Source organism: Ranitomeya variabilis, chromosome 6 (assembly GCF_051348905.1).
Source record: "Ranitomeya variabilis isolate aRanVar5 chromosome 6, aRanVar5.hap1, whole genome shotgun sequence".
Classification (NCBI taxonomy): domain Eukaryota; kingdom Metazoa; phylum Chordata; class Amphibia; order Anura; family Dendrobatidae; genus Ranitomeya; species Ranitomeya variabilis.
The window spans coordinates 366,451,390-366,473,811 of record NC_135237.1 but is presented as its reverse complement, the minus strand read 5'-3'; the positions used below and the strand labels follow the sequence as shown (position 1 = coordinate 366,473,811).

Here is a 22,422-nt window from a genome sequence, read left to right as displayed (position 1 = left end):
TGGGTCAGACCCATGAATCACAGACTCAGCCATCTCCTCCGCCCCAGAAGTATCAAAATCCATCAAATCACCCAACTCGACTGCTTTGGTAACTGGGGACTCCTTTTTTTTTTATTTTTATTAATCATAGCACGCTCTTCCTGCTTTGCAGCTCTCCAGAATTCCTTGTCCTCCTGCTTCTCCCTCTTCCTCTCAGCCTCCTTGTCCTCCTGCCGTTTATCCCGCCTTCTCTCAATCATAGAGGGCGGAATTACCTCAGAGCTTTGCTGCACAGACGCCTCGCCATCCTCCCGCTTCCTCTCCTCCTCTCGCTTCTTAACCTCCTCCTCTCTCTTTTTTTCCTCCTCCTGCCTCCGCTCCTCCTCACGTTTCTTTTCTTCCTCTTCCCGCCTCTCCTCCTCTCTAGTTGGCCTCCTCGGCACACCATATGGACAATCCTTATACAGGTGCCCTGTATTACCACAACGGTCACATTCACGTGGCATCGGACACTCAGCCGCCACATGGCCTTCTCTTTTGCAGTTACGGCAAACCAAACTTTTATCGCACATATTCTGCAAGTGCCCAAACTGGAAACACTTCCTGCAGTATAGAGGCTGCCCTGCATATGTCAGAAAGCCCCTATGACCCGCCACTGAGAAATTCGCCGGGGGGTGGGTGAAACCTCCCAAACAACTTGGGTCTCTCTTCAGTTTCACACGAAACACAAATTTACAGTTAAAAATGCCCAAGCAATTTCTCTGTTTGTCTCCACCCTTAACATATTCGCAGTACCGAGCCAGGAACTGCTCCAACAGACTTACTTCAGTATAAGGATTATAAACAGTAACCGTCACAACTTTTTCCATGAGCCCAAACAGAGGCTCCACCCGCACTCCCTCCAGGCATGGGTCACCATCATGACTTCTGAGCCACTCAAAAACTGTTAAACAGCAAGGCTCACTCACAAAGGTAACATCATAAGTACCTTGGTTATGAAATTCGTTCACGCTGAAAATATCAGTCCGATGAGCTCCAGCCTTTCCCTCCAGCAGGTCACGAACCACGTACACCACGTTGTTTTTGGCACCATCTTCCACGACCACACGAATTGTATTCTTAATGAACATCTTCAAACTTCTCTGCCGGTACAAATACCGCAGCAATAAATTAGCAGCACGCTGCTAGGAAACACTCGCACCCTCTGACCGCGACACAAGATCGCAGCCAGAAGGCCGAGAGGCAATAACCAGAAAGCGTTTTGCCCTTGTGCCGCACCAAGGCCTAACACTGGTACCCTTTGGGGAGATGGAGCAAAAGATTGCCCTGAGGAGGACATTTTAGAATACCGGACGCCTTCACAATGACAGTTCTGCTGTTTGTTCAAGCTGTGAGCCACTTGTTTTTAATCTGCATAACCCCACCTATTGTAACCCTCCCCCTTTGTTCCAATGTGCACTACTCAGTGCCAGGAGGTGGTGTGCGAGAGGGAAAATCAAAAAACAAACAAGCGAGCAGCTGTCTTCCCTGAGGCGGGGTATAGACCCTGCTGCCTACATATCACCATGCTGCCCACCGCTGGTCCAGCAGCAGACTGAAGAGGACTGCCACCGCACTGCCTTTTATAGGCCAAGGGCCCATTGTGACACATGAGTGTTCCAGCCCATTGTGACACGTGAGGGTTCCAGACCATGGCCAAGGGCCCATTGTGACATGTGAGGGTTCCGCGCGCAGATTCTATCTAATGCAGGCAGCGCACCTGGTTGCTAGAAAGCATTAGAATACTCACACAGGTGTAGATAGGCAGCATATTCATGATCAGCACAGACACAATTTTAACTTTTTTTAAATACCTATGCACCAACATTTAAAAGTCAGTGTTCCACACAAGAGGGAGACAACGTTTTCCAAAAGAAATCATGCTGTCACAAATGTGGTATGTATGGCAGAACTACTCATGGGCTACTTAAATGAAAGCACTAAGTACTGATAGCAAGGGGCCTAACTTTGTAGCTGGTCTATTTGCAACACTGTAACAAAGGCCAAATACATGTCCACATCTTCACACGCCGGTTGCAACCAGTAAAGAGAGATTGATTGATTGATAGATTTCAGATTGAACGCAATACAATGCTTGACATGCCTAGAGGCAAACAATGCGCACAGAAAATGTTGCAATTGGTCAAGTTAAATCAAGCAAAATGCATTTGGCATCTGAAATGTGCAACTTTGACCCTGAAAAGAATTCACATAATGGGTTATAGCACAACTTGTGCTGATTTCAATTCAATCTGCATTTGGAAGCCGGATCAGAGAAGGAGTGCACTGTTCCCGGAGATACCGCAATAACCGCTCAATGCGTGGAGTGGACAGAGCAAGCTCTTTTTCCATCTCCCTGTTCTAAAAATCCATTTAATATAAGGTCCCCAAATAGGAGACGTATCAGATATTAAACTGATAAGAACAGGTGCTACACTTGATCTTGAGTGGCGGCGACGACGACGACGACGATTTCAGCCGAAAGGCCGAGCAGCAATAACCAGATATGGTTTAGCACTTTCACCACACCAAGGCCTAATGCTGCTCCTTGATCCTAGCCAAAAGGCCAAGAGGCAATAACCAGAAAGCGTTTTGCCCTTGTGCCGCACCAAGGCCTAACACTGGTACCCTTTGGGGAGATGGAGCAAAAGATTGCCCTGAGGAGGACATTTTAGAATACCGGACGCCTTCACAATGACAGTTCTGCTGTTTGTTCAAGCTGTGAGCCACTTGTTTTTAATCTGCATAACCCCACCTATTGTAACCCTCCCCCTTTGTTCCAATGTGCACTACTCAGTGCCAGGAGGAGGTGTGCGAGAGGGAAAATCAAAAAACAAACAAGCGAGCAGCTGTCTTCCCTGAGGCGGGGTATAGACCCTGCTGCCTACATATCACCATGCTGCCCACCGCTGGTCCAGCAGCAGACTGAAGAGGACTGCCACCGCACTGCCTTTTATAGGCCAAGGGCCCATTGTGACACATGAGTGTTCCAGCCCATTGTGACACGTGAGGGTTCCAGACCATGGCCAAGGGCCCATTGTGACATGTGAGGGTTCCGCGCGCAGATTCTATCTAATGCAGGCAGCGCACCTGGTTGCTAGAAAGCATTAGAATACTCACACAGGTGTAGATAGGCAGCATATTCATGATCAGCACAGACACAATTTTAACTTTTTTTAAATACCTATGCACCAACATTTAAAAGTCAGTGTTCCACACAAGAGGGAGACAACGTTTTCCAAAAGAAATCATGCTGTCACAAATGTGGTATGTATGGCAGAACTACTCATGGGCTACTTAAATGAAAGCACTAAGTACTGATAGCAAGGGGCCTAACTTTGTAGCTGGTCTATTTGCAACACTGTAACAAAGGCCAAATACATGTCCACATCTTCACACGCCGGTTGCAACCAGTAAAGAGAGATTGATTGATTGATAGATTTCAGATTGAACGCAATACAATGCTTGACATGCCTAGAGGCAAACAATGCGCACAGAAAATGTTGCAATTGGTCAAGTTAAATCAAGCAAAATGCATTTGGCATCTGAAATGTGCAACTTTGACCCTGAAAAGAATTCACATAATGGGTTATAGCACAACTTGTGCTGATTTCAATTCAATCTGCATTTGGAAGCCGGATCAGAGAAGGAGTGCACTGTTCCCGGAGATACCGCAATAACCGCTCAATGCGTGGAGTGGACAGAGCAAGCTCTTTTTCCATCTCCCTGTTCTAAAAATCCATTTAATATAAGGTCCCCAAATAGGAGACGTATCAGATATTAAACTGATAAGAACAGGTGCTACACTTGATCTTGAGTGGCGGCGACGACGACGACGACGATTTCAGCCGAAAGGCCGAGCAGCAATAACCAGATATGGTTTAGCACTTTCACCACACCAAGGCCTAATGCTGCTCCTTGATCCTAGCCAAAAGGCCAAGAGGCAATAACCAGAAAGCGTTTTGCCCTTGTGCCGCACCAAGGCCTAACACTGGTACCCTTTGGGGAGATGGAGCAAAAGATTGCCCTGAGGAGGACATTTTAGAATACCGGACGCCTTCACAATGACAGTTCTGCTGTTTGTTCAAGCTGTGAGCCACTTGTTTTTAATCTGCATAACCCCACCTATTGTAACCCTCCCCCTTTGTTCCAATGTGCACTACTCAGTGCCAGGAGGAGGTGTGCGAGAGGGAAAATCAAAAAACAAACAAGCGAGCAGCTGTCTTCCCTGAGGCGGGGTATAGACCCTGCTGCCTACATATCACCATGCTGCCCACCGCTGGTCCAGCAGCAGACTGAAGAGGACTGCCACCGCACTGCCTTTTATAGGCCAAGGGCCCATTGTGACACATGAGTGTTCCAGCCCATTGTGACACGTGAGGGTTCCAGACCATGGCCAAGGGCCCATTGTGACATGTGAGGGTTCCGCGCGCAGATTCTATCTAATGCAGGCAGCGCACCTGGTTGCTAGAAAGCATTAGAATACTCACACAGGTGTAGATAGGCAGCATATTCATGATCAGCACAGACACAATTTTAACTTTTTTTAAATACCTATGCACCAACATTTAAAAGTCAGTGTTCCACACAAGAGGGAGACAACGTTTTCCAAAAGAAATCATGCTGTCACAAATGTGGTATGTATGGCAGAACTACTCATGGGCTACTTAAATGAAAGCACTAAGTACTGATAGCAAGGGGCCTAACTTTGTAGCTGGTCTATTTGCAACACTGTAACAAAGGCCAAATACATGTCCACATCTTCACACGCCGGTTGCAACCAGTAAAGAGAGATTGATTGATTGATAGATTTCAGATTGAACGCAATACAATGCTTGACATGCCTAGAGGCAAACAATGCGCACAGAAAATGTTGCAATTGGTCAAGTTAAATCAAGCAAAATGCATTTGGCATCTGAAATGTGCAACTTTGACCCTGAAAAGAATTCACATAATGGGTTATAGCACAACTTGTGCTGATTTCAATTCAATCTGCATTTGGAAGCCGGATCAGAGAAGGAGTGCACTGTTCCCGGAGATACCGCAATAACCGCTCAATGCGTGGAGTGGACAGAGCAAGCTCTTTTTCCATCTCCCTGTTCTAAAAATCCATTTAATATAAGGTCCCCAAATAGGAGACGTATCAGATATTAAACTGATAAGAACAGGTGCTACACTTGATCTTGAGTGGCGACGATGACGACGATTTCAGCCGAAAGGCCGAGCAGCAATAACCAGATATGGTTTAGCACTTTCACCACACCAAGGCCTAACGCTGCTCCTTGATCCTAGCCAAAAGGCCGAGAGGCAATAACCAGAAAGCGTTTTGCCCTTGTGCCGCACCAAGGCCTAACACTGGTACCCTTTGGGGAGATGGAGCAAAAGATTGCCCTGAGGAGGACATTTTAGAATACCGGACGCCTTCACAATGACAGTTCTGCTGTTTGTTCAAGCTGTGAGCCACTTGTTTTTAATCTGCATAACCCCACCTATTGTAACCCTCCCCCTTTGTTCCAATGTGCACTACTCAGTGCCAGGAGGTGGTGTGCGAGAGGGAAAATCAAAAAACAAACAAGCGAGCAGCTGTCTTCCCTGAGGCGGGGTATAGACCCTGCTGCCTACATATCACCATGCTGCCCACCGCTGGTCCAGCAGCAGACTGAAGAGGACTGCCACCGCACTGCCTTTTATAGGCCAAGGGCCCATTGTGACACATGAGTGTTCCAGCCCATTGTGACACGTGAGGGTTCCAGACCATGGCCAAGGGCCCATTGTGACATGTGAGGGTTCCGCGCGCAGATTCTATCTAATGCAGGCAGCGCACCTGGTTGCTAGAAAGCATTAGAATACTCACACAGGTGTAGATAGGCAGCATATTCATGATCAGCACAGACACAATTTTAACTTTTTTTAAATACCTATGCACCAACATTTAAAAGTCAGTGTTCCACACAAGAGGGAGACAACGTTTTCCAAAAGAAATCATGCTGTCACAAATGTGGTATGTATGGCAGAACTACTCATGGGCTACTTAAATGAAAGCACTAAGTACTGATAGCAAGGGGCCTAACTTTGTAGCTGGTCTATTTGCAACACTGTAACAAAGGCCAAATACATGTCCACATCTTCACACGCCGGTTGCAACCAGTAAAGAGAGATTGATTGATTGATAGATTTCAGATTGAACGCAATACAATGCTTGACATGCCTAGAGGCAAACAATGCGCACAGAAAATGTTGCAATTGGTCAAGTTAAATCAAGCAAAATGCATTTGGCATCTGAAATGTGCAACTTTGACCCTGAAAAGAATTCACATAATGGGTTATAGCACAACTTGTGCTGATTTCAATTCAATCTGCATTTGGAAGCCGGATCAGAGAAGGAGTGCACTGTTCCCGGAGATACCGCAATAACCGCTCAATGCGTGGAGTGGACAGAGCAAGCTCTTTTTCCATCTCCCTGTTCTAAAAATCCATTTAATATAAGGTCCCCAAATAGGAGACGTATCAGATATTAAACTGATAAGAACAGGTGCTACACTTGATCTTGAGTGGCGGCGACGACGACGACGATTTCAGCCGAAAGGCCGAGCAGCAATAACCAGATATGGTTTAGCACTTTCACCACACCAAGGCCTAACGCTGCTCCTTGATCCTAGCCAAAAGGCCGAGAGGCAATAACCAGAAAGCGTTTTGCCCTTGTGCCGCACCAAGGCCTAACACTGGTACCCTTTGGGGAGATGGAGCAAAAGATTGCCCTGAGGAGGACATTTTAGAATACCGGACGCCTTCACAATGACAGTTCTGCTGTTTGTTCAAGCTGTGAGCCACTTGTTTTTAATCTGCATAACCCCACCTATTGTAACCCTCCCCCTTTGTTCCAATGTGCACTACTCAGTGCCAGGAGGTGGTGTGCGAGAGGGAAAATCAAAAAACAAACAAGCGAGCAGCTGTCTTCCCTGAGGCGGGGTATAGACCCTGCTGCCTACATATCACCATGCTGCCCACCGCTGGTCCAGCAGCAGACTGAAGAGGACTGCCACCGCACTGCCTTTTATAGGCTAAGGGCCCATTGTGACACATGAGTGTTCCAGCCCATTGTGACACGTGAGGGTTCCAGACCATGGCCAAGGGCCCATTGTGACATGTGAGGGTTCCGCGCGCAGATTCTATCTAATGCAGGCAGCGCACCTGGTTGCTAGAAAGCATTCGAATACTCACACAGGTGTAGATAGGCAGCATATTCATGATCAGCACAGACACAATTTTAACTTTTTTTAAATACCTATGCACCAACATTTAAAAGTCAGTGTTCCACACAAGAGGGAGACAACGTTTTCCAAAAGAAATCATGCTGTCACAAATGTGGTATGTATGGCAGAACTACTCATGGGCTACTTAAATGAAAGCACTAAGTACTGATAGCAAGGGGCCTAACTTTGTAGCTGGTCTATTTGCAACACTGTAACAAAGGCCAAATACATGTCCACATCTTCACACGCCGGTTGCAACCAGTAAAGAGAGATTGATTGATTGATAGATTTCAGATTGAACGCAATACAATGCTTGACATGCCTAGAGGCAAACAATGCGCACAGAAAATGTTGCAATTGGTCAAGTTAAATCAAGCAAAATGCATTTGGCATCTGAAATGTGCAACTTTGACCCTGAAAAGAATTCACATAATGGGTTATAGCACAACTTGTGCTGATTTCAATTCAATCTGCATTTGGAAGCCGGATCAGAGAAGGAGTGCACTGTTCCCGGAGATACCGCAATAACCGCTCAATGCGTGGAGTGGACAGAGCAAGCTCTTTTTCCATCTCCCTGTTCTAAAAATCCATTTAATATAAGGTCCCCAAATAGGAGACGTATCAGATATTAAACTGATAAGAACAGGTGCTACACTTGATCTTGAGTGGCAGCGACGACGACGACGACGACGATTTCAGCCGAAAGACCGAGCAGCAATAACCAGATATGGTTTAGCACTTTCACCACACCAAGGCCTAACGCTGCTCCTTGATCCTAGCCAAAAGGCCGAGAGGCAATAACCAGAAAGCGTTTTGCCCTTGTGCCGCACCAAGGCCTAACACTGGTACCCTTTGGGGAGATGGAGCAAAAGATTGCCCTGAGGAGGACATTTTAGAATACCGGACGCCTTCACAATGACAGTTCTGCTGTTTGTTCAAGCTGTGAGCCACTTGTTTTTAATCTGCATAACCCCACCTATTGTAACCCTCCCCCTTTGTTCCAATGTGCACTACTCAGTGCCAGGAGGTGGTGTGCGAGAGGGAAAATCAAAAAACAAACAAGCGAGCAGCTGTCTTCCCTGAGGCGGGGTATAGACCCTGCTGCCTACATATCACCATGCTGCCCACCGCTGGTCCAGCAGCAGACTGAAGAGGACTGCCACCGCACTGCCTTTTATAGGCCAAGGGCCCATTGTGACACATGAGTGTTCCAGCCCATTGTGACACGTGAGGGTTCCAGACCATGGCCAAGGGCCCATTGTGACATGTGAGGGTTCCGCGCGCAGATTCTATCTAATGCAGGCAGCGCACCTGGTTGCTAGAAAGCATTAGAATACTCACACAGGTGTAGATAGGCAGCATATTCATGATCAGCACAGACACAATTTTAACTTTTTTTAAATACCTATGCACCAACATTTAAAAGTCAGTGTTCCACACAAGAGGGAGACAACGTTTTCCAAAAGAAATCATGCTGTCACAAATGTGGTATGTATGGCAGAACTACTCATGGGCTACTTAAATGAAAGCACTAAGTACTGATAGCAAGGGGCCTAACTTTGTAGCTGGTCTATTTGCAACACTGTAACAAAGGCCAAATACATGTCCACATCTTCACACGCCGGTTGCAACCAGTAAAGAGAGATTGATTGATTGATAGATTTCAGATTGAACGCAATACAATGCTTGACATGCCTAGAGGCAAACAATGCGCACAGAAAATGTTGCAATTGGTCAAGTTAAATCAAGCAAAATGCATTTGGCATCTGAAATGTGCAACTTTGACCCTGAAAAGAATTCACATAATGGGTTATAGCACAACTTGTGCTGATTTCAATTCAATCTGCATTTGGAAGCCGGATCAGAGAAGGAGTGCACTGTTCCCGGAGATACCGCAATAACCGCTCAATGCGTGGAGTGGACAGAGCAAGCTCTTTTTCCATCTCCCTGTTCTAAAAATCCATTTAATATAAGGTCCCCAAATAGGAGACGTATCAGATATTAAACTGATAAGAACAGGTGCTACACTTGATCTTGAGTGGCGGCGACGACGACGACGATTTCAGCCGAAAGGCCGAGCAGCAATAACCAGATATGGTTTAGCACTTTCACCACACCAAGGCCTAACGCTGCTCCTTGATCCTAGCCAAAAGGCCGAGAGGCAATAACCAGAAAGCGTTTTGCCCTTGTGCCGCACCAAGGCCTAACACTGGTACCCTTTGGGGAGATGGAGCAAAAGATTGCCCTGAGGAGGACATTTTAGAATACCGGACGCCTTCACAATGACAGTTCTGCTGTTTGTTCAAGCTGTGAGCCACTTGTTTTTAATCTGCATAACCCCACCTATTGTAACCCTCCCCCTTTGTTCCAATGTGCACTACTCAGTGCCAGGAGGTGGTGTGCGAGAGGGAAAATCAAAAAACAAACAAGCGAGCAGCTGTCTTCCCTGAGGCGGGGTATAGACCCTGCTGCCTACATATCACCATGCTGCCCACCGCTGGTCCAGCAGCAGACTGAAGAGGACTGCCACCGCACTGCCTTTTATAGGCCAAGGGCCCATTGTGACACATGAGTGTTCCAGCCCATTGTGACACGTGAGGGTTCCAGACCATGGCCAAGGGCCCATTGTGACATGTGAGGGTTCCGCGCGCAGATTCTATCTAATGCAGGCAGCGCACCTGGTTGCTAGAAAGCATTAGAATACTCACACAGGTGTAGATAGGCAGCATATTCATGATCAGCACAGACACAATTTTAACTTTTTTTAAATACCTATGCACCAACATTTAAAAGTCAGTGTTCCACACAAGAGGGAGACAACGTTTTCCAAAAGAAATCATGCTGTCACAAATGTGGTATGTATGGCAGAACTACTCATGGGCTACTTAAATGAAAGCACTAAGTACTGATAGCAAGGGGCCTAACTTTGTAGCTGGTCTATTTGCAACACTGTAACAAAGGCCAAATACATGTCCACATCTTCACACGCCGGTTGCAACCAGTAAAGAGAGATTGATTGATTGATAGATTTCAGATTGAACGCAATACAATGCTTGACATGCCTAGAGGCAAACAATGCGCACAGAAAATGTTGCAATTGGTCAAGTTAAATCAAGCAAAATGCATTTGGCATCTGAAATGTGCAACTTTGACCCTGAAAAGAATTCACATAATGGGTTATAGCACAACTTGTGCTGATTTCAATTCAATCTGCATTTGGAAGCCGGATCAGAGAAGGAGTGCACTGTTCCCGGAGATACCGCAATAACCGCTCAATGCGTGGAGTGGACAGAGCAAGCTCTTTTTCCATCTCCCTGTTCTAAAAATCCATTTAATATAAGGTCCCCAAATAGGAGACGTATCAGATATTAAACTGATAAGAACAGGTGCTACACTTGATCTTGAGTGGCGGCGACGACGACGACGATTTCAGCCGAAAGGCCGAGCAGCAATAACCAGATATGGTTTAGCACTTTCACCACACCAAGGCCTAACGCTGCTCCTTGATCCTAGCCAAAAGGCCGAGAGGCAATAACCAGAAAGCGTTTTGCCCTTGTGCCGCACCAAGGCCTAACACTGGTACCCTTTGGGGAGATGGAGCAAAAGATTGCCCTGAGGAGGACATTTTAGAATACCGGACGCCTTCACAATGACAGTTCTGCTGTTTGTTCAAGCTGTGAGCCACTTGTTTTTAATCTGCATAACCCCACCTATTGTAACCCTCCCCCTTTGTTCCAATGTGCACTACTCAGTGCCAGGAGGTGGTGTGCGAGAGGGAAAATCAAAAAACAAACAAGCGAGCAGCTGTCTTCCCTGAGGCGGGGTATAGACCCTGCTGCCTACATATCACCATGCTGCCCACCGCTGGTCCAGCAGCAGACTGAAGAGGACTGCCACCGCACTGCCTTTTATAGGCTAAGGGCCCATTGTGACACATGAGTGTTCCAGCCCATTGTGACACGTGAGGGTTCCAGACCATGGCCAAGGGCCCATTGTGACATGTGAGGGTTCCGCGCGCAGATTCTATCTAATGCAGGCAGCGCACCTGGTTGCTAGAAAGCATTCGAATACTCACACAGGTGTAGATAGGCAGCATATTCATGATCAGCACAGACACAATTTTAACTTTTTTTAAATACCTATGCACCAACATTTAAAAGTCAGTGTTCCACACAAGAGGGAGACAACGTTTTCCAAAAGAAATCATGCTGTCACAAATGTGGTATGTATGGCAGAACTACTCATGGGCTACTTAAATGAAAGCACTAAGTACTGATAGCAAGGGGCCTAACTTTGTAGCTGGTCTATTTGCAACACTGTAACAAAGGCCAAATACATGTCCACATCTTCACACGCCGGTTGCAACCAGTAAAGAGAGATTGATTGATTGATAGATTTCAGATTGAACGCAATACAATGCTTGACATGCCTAGAGGCAAACAATGCGCACAGAAAATGTTGCAATTGGTCAAGTTAAATCAAGCAAAATGCATTTGGCATCTGAAATGTGCAACTTTGACCCTGAAAAGAATTCACATAATGGGTTATAGCACAACTTGTGCTGATTTCAATTCAATCTGCATTTGGAAGCCGGATCAGAGAAGGAGTGCACTGTTCCCGGAGATACCGCAATAACCGCTCAATGCGTGGAGTGGACAGAGCAAGCTCTTTTTCCATCTCCCTGTTCTAAAAATCCATTTAATATAAGGTCCCCAAATAGGAGACGTATCAGATATTAAACTGATAAGAACAGGTGCTACACTTGATCTTGAGTGGCAGCGACGACGACGACGACGATTTCAGCCGAAAGACCGAGCAGCAATAACCAGATATGGTTTAGCACTTTCACCACACCAAGGCCTAACGCTGCTCCTTGATCCTAGCCAAAAGGCCGAGAGGCAATAACCAGAAAGCGTTTTGCCCTTGTGCCGCACCAAGGCCTAACACTGGTACCCTTTGGGGAGATGGAGCAAAAGATTGCCCTGAGGAGGACATTTTAGAATACCGGACGCCTTCACAATGACAGTTCTGCTGTTTGTTCAAGCTGTGAGCCACTTGTTTTTAATCTGCATAACCCCACCTATTGTAACCCTCCCCCTTTGTTCCAATGTGCACTACTCAGTGCCAGGAGGTGGTGTGCGAGAGGGAAAATCAAAAAACAAACAAGCGAGCAGCTGTCTTCCCTGAGGCGGGGTATAGACCCTGCTGCCTACATATCACCATGCTGCCCACCGCTGGTCCAGCAGCAGACTGAAGAGGACTGCCACCGCACTGCCTTTTATAGGCCAAGGGCCCATTGTGACACATGAGTGTTCCAGCCCATTGTGACACGTGAGGGTTCCAGACCATGGCCAAGGGCCCATTGTGACATGTGAGGGTTCCGCGCGCAGATTCTATCTAATGCAGGCAGCGCACCTGGTTGCTAGAAAGCATTAGAATACTCACACAGGTGTAGATAGGCAGCATATTCATGATCAGCACAGACACAATTTTAACTTTTTTTAAATACCTATGCACCAACATTTAAAAGTCAGTGTTCCACACAAGAGGGAGACAACGTTTTCCAAAAGAAATCATGCTGTCACAAATGTGGTATGTATGGCAGAACTACTCATGGGCTACTTAAATGAAAGCACTAAGTACTGATAGCAAGGGGCCTAACTTTGTAGCTGGTCTATTTGCAACACTGTAACAAAGGCCAAATACATGTCCACATCTTCACACGCCGGTTGCAACCAGTAAAGAGAGATTGATTGATTGATAGATTTCAGATTGAACGCAATACAATGCTTGACATGCCTAGAGGCAAACAATGCGCACAGAAAATGTTGCAATTGGTCAAGTTAAATCAAGCAAAATGCATTTGGCATCTGAAATGTGCAACTTTGACCCTGAAAAGAATTCACATAATGGGTTATAGCACAACTTGTGCTGATTTCAATTCAATCTGCATTTGGAAGCCGGATCAGAGAAGGAGTGCACTGTTCCCGGAGATACCGCAATAACCGCTCAATGCGTGGAGTGGACAGAGCAAGCTCTTTTTCCATCTCCCTGTTCTAAAAATCCATTTAATATAAGGTCCCCAAATAGGAGACGTATCAGATATTAAACTGATAAGAACAGGTGCTACACTTGATCTTGAGTGGCGACGATGACGACGATTTCAGCCGAAAGGCCGAGCAGCAATAACCAGATATGGTTTAGCACTTTCACCACACCAAGGCCTAACGCTGCTCCTTGATCCTAGCCAAAAGGCCGAGAGGCAATAACCAGAAAGCGTTTTGCCCTTGTGCCGCACCAAGGCCTAACACTGGTACCCTTTGGGGAGATGGAGCAAAAGATTGCCCTGAGGAGGACATTTTAGAATACCGGACGCCTTCACAATGACAGTTCTGCTGTTTGTTCAAGCTGTGAGCCACTTGTTTTTAATCTGCATAACCCCACCTATTGTAACCCTCCCCCTTTGTTCCAATGTGCACTACTCAGTGCCAGGAGGTGGTGTGCGAGAGGGAAAATCAAAAAACAAACAAGCGAGCAGCTGTCTTCCCTGAGGCGGGGTATAGACCCTGCTGCCTACATATCACCATGCTGCCCACCGCTGGTCCAGCAGCAGACTGAAGAGGACTGCCACCGCACTGCCTTTTATAGGCCAAGGGCCCATTGTGACACATGAGTGTTCCAGCCCATTGTGACACGTGAGGGTTCCAGACCATGGCCAAGGGCCCATTGTGACATGTGAGGGTTCCGCGCGCAGATTCTATCTAATGCAGGCAGCGCACCTGGTTGCTAGAAAGCATTAGAATACTCACACAGGTGTAGATAGGCAGCATATTCATGATCAGCACAGACACAATTTTAACTTTTTTTAAATACCTATGCACCAACATTTAAAAGTCAGTGTTCCACACAAGAGGGAGACAACGTTTTCCAAAAGAAATCATGCTGTCACAAATGTGGTATGTATGGCAGAACTACTCATGGGCTACTTAAATGAAAGCACTAAGTACTGATAGCAAGGGGCCTAACTTTGTAGCTGGTCTATTTGCAACACTGTAACAAAGGCCAAATACATGTCCACATCTTCACACGCCGGTTGCAACCAGTAAAGAGAGATTGATTGATTGATAGATTTCAGATTGAACGCAATACAATGCTTGACATGCCTAGAGGCAAACAATGCGCACAGAAAATGTTGCAATTGGTCAAGTTAAATCAAGCAAAATGCATTTGGCATCTGAAATGTGCAACTTTGACCCTGAAAAGAATTCACATAATGGGTTATAGCACAACTTGTGCTGATTTCAATTCAATCTGCATTTGGAAGCCGGATCAGAGAAGGAGTGCACTGTTCCCGGAGATACCGCAATAACCGCTCAATGCGTGGAGTGGACAGAGCAAGCTCTTTTTCCATCTCCCTGTTCTAAAAATCCATTTAATATAAGGTCCCCAAATAGGAGACGTATCAGATATTAAACTGATAAGAACAGGTGCTACACTTGATCTTGAGTGGCAGCGACGACGACGACGACGATTTCAGCCGAAAGACCGAGCAGCAATAACCAGATATGGTTTAGCACTTTCACCACACCAAGGCCTAACGCTGCTCCTTGATCCTAGCCAAAAGGCCGAGAGGCAATAACCAGAAAGCGTTTTGCCCTTGTGCCGCACCAAGGCCTAACACTGGTACCCTTTGGGGAGATGGAGCAAAAGATTGCCCTGAGGAGGACATTTTAGAATACCGGACGCCTTCACAATGACAGTTCTGCTGTTTGTTCAAGCTGTGAGCCACTTGTTTTTAATCTGCATAACCCCACCTATTGTAACCCTCCCCCTTTGTTCCAATGTGCACTACTCAGTGCCAGGAGGTGGTGTGCGAGAGGGAAAATCAAAAAACAAACAAGCGAGCAGCTGTCTTCCCTGAGGCGGGGTATAGACCCTGCTGCCTACATATCACCATGCTGCCCACCGCTGGTCCAGCAGCAGACTGAAGAGGACTGCCACCGCACTGCCTTTTATAGGCCAAGGGCCCATTGTGACACATGAGTGTTCCAGCCCATTGTGACACGTGAGGGTTCCAGACCATGGCCAAGGGCCCATTGTGACATGTGAGGGTTCCGCGCGCAGATTCTATCTAATGCAGGCAGCGCACCTGGTTGCTAGAAAGCATTAGAATACTCACACAGGTGTAGATAGGCAGCATATTCATGATCAGCACAGACACAATTTTAACTTTTTTTAAATACCTATGCACCAACATTTAAAAGTCAGTGTTCCACACAAGAGGGAGACAACGTTTTCCAAAAGAAATCATGCTGTCACAAATGTGGTATGTATGGCAGAACTACTCATGGGCTACTTAAATGAAAGCACTAAGTACTGATAGCAAGGGGCCTAACTTTGTAGCTGGTCTATTTGCAACACTGTAACAAAGGCCAAATACATGTCCACATCTTCACACGCCGGTTGCAACCAGTAAAGAGAGATTGATTGATTGATAGATTTCAGATTGAACGCAATACAATGCTTGACATGCCTAGAGGCAAACAATGCGCACAGAAAATGTTGCAATTGGTCAAGTTAAATCAAGCAAAATGCATTTGGCATCTGAAATGTGCAACTTTGACCCTGAAAAGAATTCACATAATGGGTTATAGCACAACTTGTGCTGATTTCAATTCAATCTGCATTTGGAAGCCGGATCAGAGAAGGAGTGCACTGTTCCCGGAGATACCGCAATAACCGCTCAATGCGTGGAGTGGACAGAGCAAGCTCTTTTTCCATCTCCCTGTTCTAAAAATCCATTTAATATAAGGTCCCCAAATAGGAGACGTATCAGATATTAAACTGATAAGAACAGGTGCTACACTTGATCTTGAGTGGCAGCGACGACGACGACGACGATTTCAGCCGAAAGACCGAGCAGCAATAACCAGATATGGTTTAGCACTTTCACCACACCAAGGCCTAACGCTGCTCCTTGATCCTAGCCAAAAGGCCGAGAGGCAATAACCAGAAAGCGTTTTGCCCTTGTGCCGCACCAAGGCCTAACACTGGTACCCTTTGGGGAGATGGAGCAAAAGATTGCCCTGAGGAGGACATTTTAGAATACCGGACGCCTTCACAATGACAGTTCTGCTGTTTGTTCAAGCTGTGAGCCACTTGTTTTTAATCTGCATAACCCCACCTATTGTAACCCTCCCCCTTTGTTCCAATGTGCACTACTCAGTGCCAGGAGGTGGTGTGCGAGAGGGAAAATCAAAAAACAAACAAGCGAGCAGCTGTCTTCCCTGAGGCGGGGTATAGACCCTGCTGCCTACATATCACCATGCTGCCCACCGCTGGTCCAGCAGCAGACTGAAGAGGACTGCCACCGCACTGCCTTTTATAGGCCAAGGGCCCATTGTGACACATGAGTGTTCCAGCCCATTGTGACACGTGAGGGTTCCAGACCATGGCCAAGGGCCCATTGTGACATGTGAGGGTTCCGCGCGCAGATTCTATCTAATGCAGGCAGCGCACCTGGTTGCTAGAAAGCATTAGAATACTCACACAGGTGTAGATAGGCAGCATATTCATGATCAGCACAGACACAATTTTAACTTTTTTTAAATACCTATGCACCAACATTTAAAAGTCAGTGTTCCACACAAGAGGGAGACAACGTTTTCCAAAAGAAATCATGCTGTCACAAATGTGGTATGTATGGCAGAACTACTCATGGGCTACTTAAATGAAAGCACTAAGTACTGATAGCAAGGGGCCTAACTTTGTAGCTGGTCTATTTGCAACACTGTAACAAAGGCCAAATACATGTCCACATCTTCACACGCCGGTTGCAACCAGTAAAGAGAGATTGATTGATTGATAGATTTCAGATTGAACGCAATACAATGCTTGACATGCCTAGAGGCAAACAATGCGCACAGAAAATGTTGCAATTGGTCAAGTTAAATCAAGCAAAATGCATTTGGCATCTGAAATGTGCAACTTTGACCCTGAAAAGAATTCACATAATGGGTTATAGCACAACTTGTGCTGATTTCAATTCAATCTGCATTTGGAAGCCGGATCAGAGAAGGAGTGCACTGTTCCCGGAGATACCGCAATAACCGCTCAATGCGTGGAGTGGACAGAGCAAGCTCTTTTTCCATCTCCCTGTTCTAAAAATCCATTTAATATAAGGTCCCCAAATAGGAGACGTATCAGATATTAAACTGATAAGAACAGGTGCTACACTTGATCTTGAGTGGCGGCGACGACGACGACGATTTCAGCCGAAAGGCCGAGCAGCAATAACCAGATATGGTTTAGCACTTTCACCACACCAAGGCCTAACGCTGCTCCTTGATCCTAGCCAAAAGGCCGAGAGGCAATAACCAGAAAGCGTTTTGCCCTTGTGCCGCACCAAGGCCTAACACTGGTACCCTTTGGGGAGATGGAGCAAAAGATTGCCCTGAGGAGGACATTTTAGAATACCGGACGCCTTCACAATGACAGTTCTGCTGTTTGTTCAAGCTGTGAGCCACTTGTTTTTAATCTGCATAACCCCACCTATTGTAACCCTCCCCCTTTGTTCCAATGTGCACTACTCAGTGCCAGGAGGTGGTGTGCGAGAGGGAAAATCAAAAAACAAACAAGCGAGCAGCTGTCTTCCCTGAGGCGGGGTATAGACCCTGCTGCCTACATATCACCATGCTGCCCACCGCTGGTCCAGCAGCAGACTGAAGAGGACTGCCACCGCACTGCCTTTTATAGGCCAAGGGCCCATTGTGACACATGAGTGTTCCAGCCCATTGTGACACGTGAGGGTTCCAGACCATGGCCAAGGGCCCATTGTGACATGTGAGGGTTCCGCGCGCAGATTCTATCTAATGCAGGCAGCGCACCTGGTTGCTAGAAAGCATTAGAATACTCACACAGGTGTAGATAGGCAGCATATTCATGATCAGCACAGACACAATTTTAACTTTTTTTAAATACCTATGCACCAACATTTAAAAGTCAGTGTTCCACACAAGAGGGAGACAACGTTTTCCAAAAGAAATCATGCTGTCACAAATGTGGTATGTATGGCAGAACTACTCATGGGCTACTTAAATGAAAGCACTAAGTACTGATAGCAAGGGGCCTAACTTTGTAGCTGGTCTATTTGCAACACTGTAACAAAGGCCAAATACATGTCCACATCTTCACACGCCGGTTGCAACCAGTAAAGAGAGATTGATTGATTGATAGATTTCAGATTGAACGCAATACAATGCTTGACATGCCTAGAGGCAAACAATGCGCACAGAAAATGTTGCAATTGGTCAAGTTAAATCAAGCAAAATGCATTTGGCATCTGAAATGTGCAACTTTGACCCTGAAAAGAATTCACATAATGGGTTATAGCACAACTTGTGCTGATTTCAATTCAATCTGCATTTGGAAGCCGGATCAGAGAAGGAGTGCACTGTTCCCGGAGATACCGCAATAACCGCTCAATGCGTGGAGTGGACAGAGCAAGCTCTTTTTCCATCTCCCTGTTCTAAAAATCCATTTAATATAAGGTCCCCAAATAGGAGACGTATCAGATATTAAACTGATAAGAACAGGTGCTACACTTGATCTTGAGTGGCGGCGACGACGACGACGACGATTTCAGCCGAAAGGCCGAGCAGCAATAACCAGATATGGTTTAGCACTTTCACCACACCAAGGCCTAATGCTGCTCCTTGATCCTAGCCAAAAGGCCAAGAGGCAATAACCAGAAAGCGTTTTGCCCTTGTGCCGCACCAAGGCCTAACACTGGTACCCTTTGGGGAGATGGAGCAAAAGATTGCCCTGAGGAGGACATTTTAGAATACCGGACGCCTTCACAATGACAGTTCTGCTGTTTGTTCAAGCTGTGAGCCACTTGTTTTTAATCTGCATAACCCCACCTATTGTAACCCTCCCCCTTTGTTCCAATGTGCACTACTCAGTGCCAGGAGGAGGTGTGCGAGAGGGAAAATCAAAAAACAAACAAGCGAGCAGCTGTCTTCCCTGAGGCGGGGTATAGACCCTGCTGCCTACATATCACCATGCTGCCCACCGCTGGTCCAGCAGCAGACTGAAGAGGACTGCCACCGCACTGCCTTTTATAGGCCAAGGGCCCATTGTGACACATGAGTGTTCCAGCCCATTGTGACACGTGAGGGTTCCAGACCATGGCCAAGGGCCCATTGTGACATGTGAGGGTTCCGCGCGCAGATTCTATCTAATGCAGGCAGCGCACCTGGTTGCTAGAAAGCATTAGAATACTCACACAGGTGTAGATAGGCAGCATATTCATGATCAGCACAGACACAATTTTAACTTTTTTTAAATACCTATGCACCAACATTTAAAAGTCAGTGTTCCACACAAGAGGGAGACAACGTTTTCCAAAAGAAATCATGCTGTCACAAATGTGGTATGTATGGCAGAACTACTCATGGGCTACTTAAATGAAAGCACTAAGTACTGATAGCAAGGGGCCTAACTTTGTAGCTGGTCTATTTGCAACACTGTAACAAAGGCCAAATACATGTCCACATCTTCACACGCCGGTTGCAACCAGTAAAGAGAGATTGATTGATTGATAGATTTCAGATTGAACGCAATACAATGCTTGACATGCCTAGAGGCAAACAATGCGCACAGAAAATGTTGCAATTGGTCAAGTTAAATCAAGCAAAATGCATTTGGCATCTGAAATGTGCAACTTTGACCCTGAAAAGAATTCACATAATGGGTTATAGCACAACTTGTGCTGATTTCAATTCAATCTGCATTTGGAAGCCGGATCAGAGAAGGAGTGCACTGTTCCCGGAGATACCGCAATAACCGCTCAATGCGTGGAGTGGACAGAGCAAGCTCTTTTTCCATCTCCCTGTTCTAAAAATCCATTTAATATAAGGTCCCCAAATAGGAGACGTATCAGATATTAAACTGATAAGAACAGGTGCTACACTTGATCTTGAGTGGCGGCGACGACGACGACGACGACGATTTCAGCCGAAAGGCCGAGCAGCAATAACCAGATATGGTTTAGCACTTTCACCACACCAAGGCCTAACGCTGCTCCTTGATCCTAGCCAAAAGGCCGAGAGGCAATAACCAGAAAGCGTTTTGCCCTTGTGCCGCACCAAGGCCTAACACTGGTACCCTTTGGGGAGATGGAGCAAAAGATTGCCCTGAGGAGGACATTTTAGAATACCGGACGCCTTCACAATGACAGTTCTGCTGTTTGTTCAAGCTGTGAGCCACTTGTTTTTAATCTGCATAACCCCACCTATTGTAACCCTCCCCCTTTGTTCCAATGTGCACTACTCAGTGCCAGGAGGTGGTGTGCGAGAGGGAAAATCAAAAAACAAACAAGCGAGCAGCTGTCTTCCCTGAGGCGGGGTATAGACCCTGCTGCCTACATATCACCATGCTGCCCACCGCTGGTCCAGCAGCAGACTGAAGAGGACTGCCACCGCACTGCCTTTTATAGGCCAAGGGCTCATTGTGACACATGAGTGTTCCAGCCCATTGTGACACGTGAGGGTTCCAGACCATGGCCAAGGGCCCATTGTGACATGTGAGGGTTCCGCGCGCAGATTCTATCTAATGCAGGCAGCGCACCTGGTTGCTAGAAAGCATTAGAATACTCACACAGGTGTAGATAGGCAGCATATTCATGATCAGCACAGACACAATTTTAACTTTTTTTAAATACCTATGCACCAACATTTAAAAGTCAGTGTTCCACACAAGAGGGAGACAACGTTTTCCAAAAGAAATCATGCTGTCACAAATGTGGTATGTATGGCAGAACTACTCATGGGCTACTTAAATGAAAGCACTAAGTACTGATAGCAAGGGGCCTAACTTTGTAGCTGGTCTATTTGCAACACTGTAACAAAGGCCAAATACATGTCCACATCTTCACACGCCGGTTGCAACCAGTAAAGAGAGATTGATTGATTGATAGATTTCAGATTGAACGCAATACAATGCTTGACATGCCTAGAGGCAAACAATGCGCACAGAAAATGTTGCAATTGGTCAAGTTAAATCAAGCAAAATGCATTTGGCATCTGAAATGTGCAACTTTGACCCTGAAAAGAATTCACATAATGGGTTATAGCACAACTTGTGCTGATTTCAATTCAATCTGCATTTGGAAGCCGGATCAGAGAAGGAGTGCACTGTTCCCGGAGATACCGCAATAACCGCTCAATGCGTGGAGTGGACAGAGCAAGCTCTTTTTCCATCTCCCTGTTCTAAAAATCCATTTAATATAAGGTCCCCAAATAGGAGACGTATCAGATATTAAACTGATAAGAACAGGTGCTACACTTGATCTTGAGTGGCAGCGACGACGACGACGACGATTTCAGCCGAAAGACCGAGCAGCAATAACCAGATATGGTTTAGCACTTTCACCACACCAAGGCCTAACGCTGCTCCTTGATCCTAGCCAAAAGGCCGAGAGGCAATAACCAGAAAGCGTTTTGCCCTTGTGCCGCACCAAGGCCTAACACTGGTACCCTTTGGGGAGATGGAGCAAAAGATTGCCCTGAGGAGGACATTTTAGAATACCGGACGCCTTCACAATGACAGTTCTGCTGTTTGTTCAAGCTGTGAGCCACTTGTTTTTAATCTGCATAACCCCACCTATTGTAACCCTCCCCCTTTGTTCCAATGTGCACTACTCAGTGCCAGGAGGTGGTGTGCGAGAGGGAAAATCAAAAAACAAACAAGCGAGCAGCTGTCTTCCCTGAGGCGGGGTATAGACCCTGCTGCCTACATATCACCATGCTGCCCACCGCTGGTCCAGCAGCAGACTGAAGAGGACTGCCACCGCACTGCCTTTTATAGGCCAAGGGCCCATTGTGACACATGAGTGTTCCAGCCCATTGTGACACGTGAGGGTTCCAGACCATGGCCAAGGGCCCATTGTGACATGTGAGGGTTCCGCGCGCAGATTCTATCTAATGCAGGCAGCGCACCTGGTTGCTAGAAAGCATTAGAATACTCACACAGGTGTAGATAGGCAGCATATTCATGATCAGCACAGACACAATTTTAACTTTTTTTAAATACCTATGCACCAACATTTAAAAGTCAGTGTTCCACACAAGAGGGAGACAACGTTTTCCAA

At 46.4% G+C, this 22,422-nt stretch overlaps 15 non-coding genes across 15 annotated transcripts; all 15 read right to left on the bottom strand.

Moving 5' to 3' along the window:
• Window positions 1–2,294: 2,294 nt before the first annotated feature.
• On the bottom strand, window positions 2,295–2,491 carry LOC143783578 (U2 spliceosomal RNA). The gene has a single exon (XR_013217282.1). It is a non-coding gene; the product is annotated as a U2 spliceosomal RNA (small nuclear RNA).
• Window positions 2,492–3,664: 1,173 nt separating this feature from the next.
• LOC143783577 (U2 spliceosomal RNA) lies at window positions 3,665–3,861 on the bottom strand. The gene has a single exon (XR_013217281.1). It is a non-coding gene; the product is annotated as a U2 spliceosomal RNA (small nuclear RNA).
• Window positions 3,862–5,034: 1,173 nt separating this feature from the next.
• On the bottom strand, window positions 5,035–5,225 carry LOC143783552 (U2 spliceosomal RNA). The gene has a single exon (XR_013217256.1). It is a non-coding gene; the product is annotated as a U2 spliceosomal RNA (small nuclear RNA).
• Window positions 5,226–6,398: 1,173 nt separating this feature from the next.
• On the bottom strand, window positions 6,399–6,592 carry LOC143783563 (U2 spliceosomal RNA). Its single transcript, XR_013217267.1, has one exon. It is a non-coding gene; the product is annotated as a U2 spliceosomal RNA (small nuclear RNA).
• Window positions 6,593–7,765: 1,173 nt separating this feature from the next.
• On the bottom strand, window positions 7,766–7,965 carry LOC143783594 (U2 spliceosomal RNA). The gene has a single exon (XR_013217298.1). It is a non-coding gene; the product is annotated as a U2 spliceosomal RNA (small nuclear RNA).
• Window positions 7,966–9,138: 1,173 nt separating this feature from the next.
• On the bottom strand, window positions 9,139–9,332 carry LOC143783561 (U2 spliceosomal RNA). Its single transcript, XR_013217265.1, has one exon. It is a non-coding gene; the product is annotated as a U2 spliceosomal RNA (small nuclear RNA).
• A 1,173-nt stretch (window positions 9,333–10,505) lies between these two features.
• Window positions 10,506–10,699, bottom strand: LOC143783560 (U2 spliceosomal RNA). Its single transcript, XR_013217264.1, has one exon. It is a non-coding gene; the product is annotated as a U2 spliceosomal RNA (small nuclear RNA).
• A 1,173-nt stretch (window positions 10,700–11,872) lies between these two features.
• LOC143783587 (U2 spliceosomal RNA) lies at window positions 11,873–12,069 on the bottom strand. Its single transcript, XR_013217291.1, has one exon. It is a non-coding gene; the product is annotated as a U2 spliceosomal RNA (small nuclear RNA).
• A 1,173-nt stretch (window positions 12,070–13,242) lies between these two features.
• Window positions 13,243–13,433, bottom strand: LOC143783550 (U2 spliceosomal RNA). The gene has a single exon (XR_013217254.1). It is a non-coding gene; the product is annotated as a U2 spliceosomal RNA (small nuclear RNA).
• Window positions 13,434–14,606: 1,173 nt separating this feature from the next.
• On the bottom strand, window positions 14,607–14,803 carry LOC143783586 (U2 spliceosomal RNA). The gene has a single exon (XR_013217290.1). It is a non-coding gene; the product is annotated as a U2 spliceosomal RNA (small nuclear RNA).
• A 1,173-nt stretch (window positions 14,804–15,976) lies between these two features.
• LOC143783585 (U2 spliceosomal RNA) lies at window positions 15,977–16,173 on the bottom strand. Its single transcript, XR_013217289.1, has one exon. It is a non-coding gene; the product is annotated as a U2 spliceosomal RNA (small nuclear RNA).
• Window positions 16,174–17,346: 1,173 nt separating this feature from the next.
• On the bottom strand, window positions 17,347–17,540 carry LOC143783559 (U2 spliceosomal RNA). The gene has a single exon (XR_013217263.1). It is a non-coding gene; the product is annotated as a U2 spliceosomal RNA (small nuclear RNA).
• A 1,173-nt stretch (window positions 17,541–18,713) lies between these two features.
• Window positions 18,714–18,910, bottom strand: LOC143783576 (U2 spliceosomal RNA). The gene has a single exon (XR_013217280.1). It is a non-coding gene; the product is annotated as a U2 spliceosomal RNA (small nuclear RNA).
• Window positions 18,911–20,083: 1,173 nt separating this feature from the next.
• Window positions 20,084–20,283, bottom strand: LOC143783595 (U2 spliceosomal RNA). The gene has a single exon (XR_013217299.1). It is a non-coding gene; the product is annotated as a U2 spliceosomal RNA (small nuclear RNA).
• A 1,173-nt stretch (window positions 20,284–21,456) lies between these two features.
• Window positions 21,457–21,653, bottom strand: LOC143783583 (U2 spliceosomal RNA). The gene has a single exon (XR_013217287.1). It is a non-coding gene; the product is annotated as a U2 spliceosomal RNA (small nuclear RNA).
• Between the last annotated feature and the right edge of the window lie 769 nt (window positions 21,654–22,422).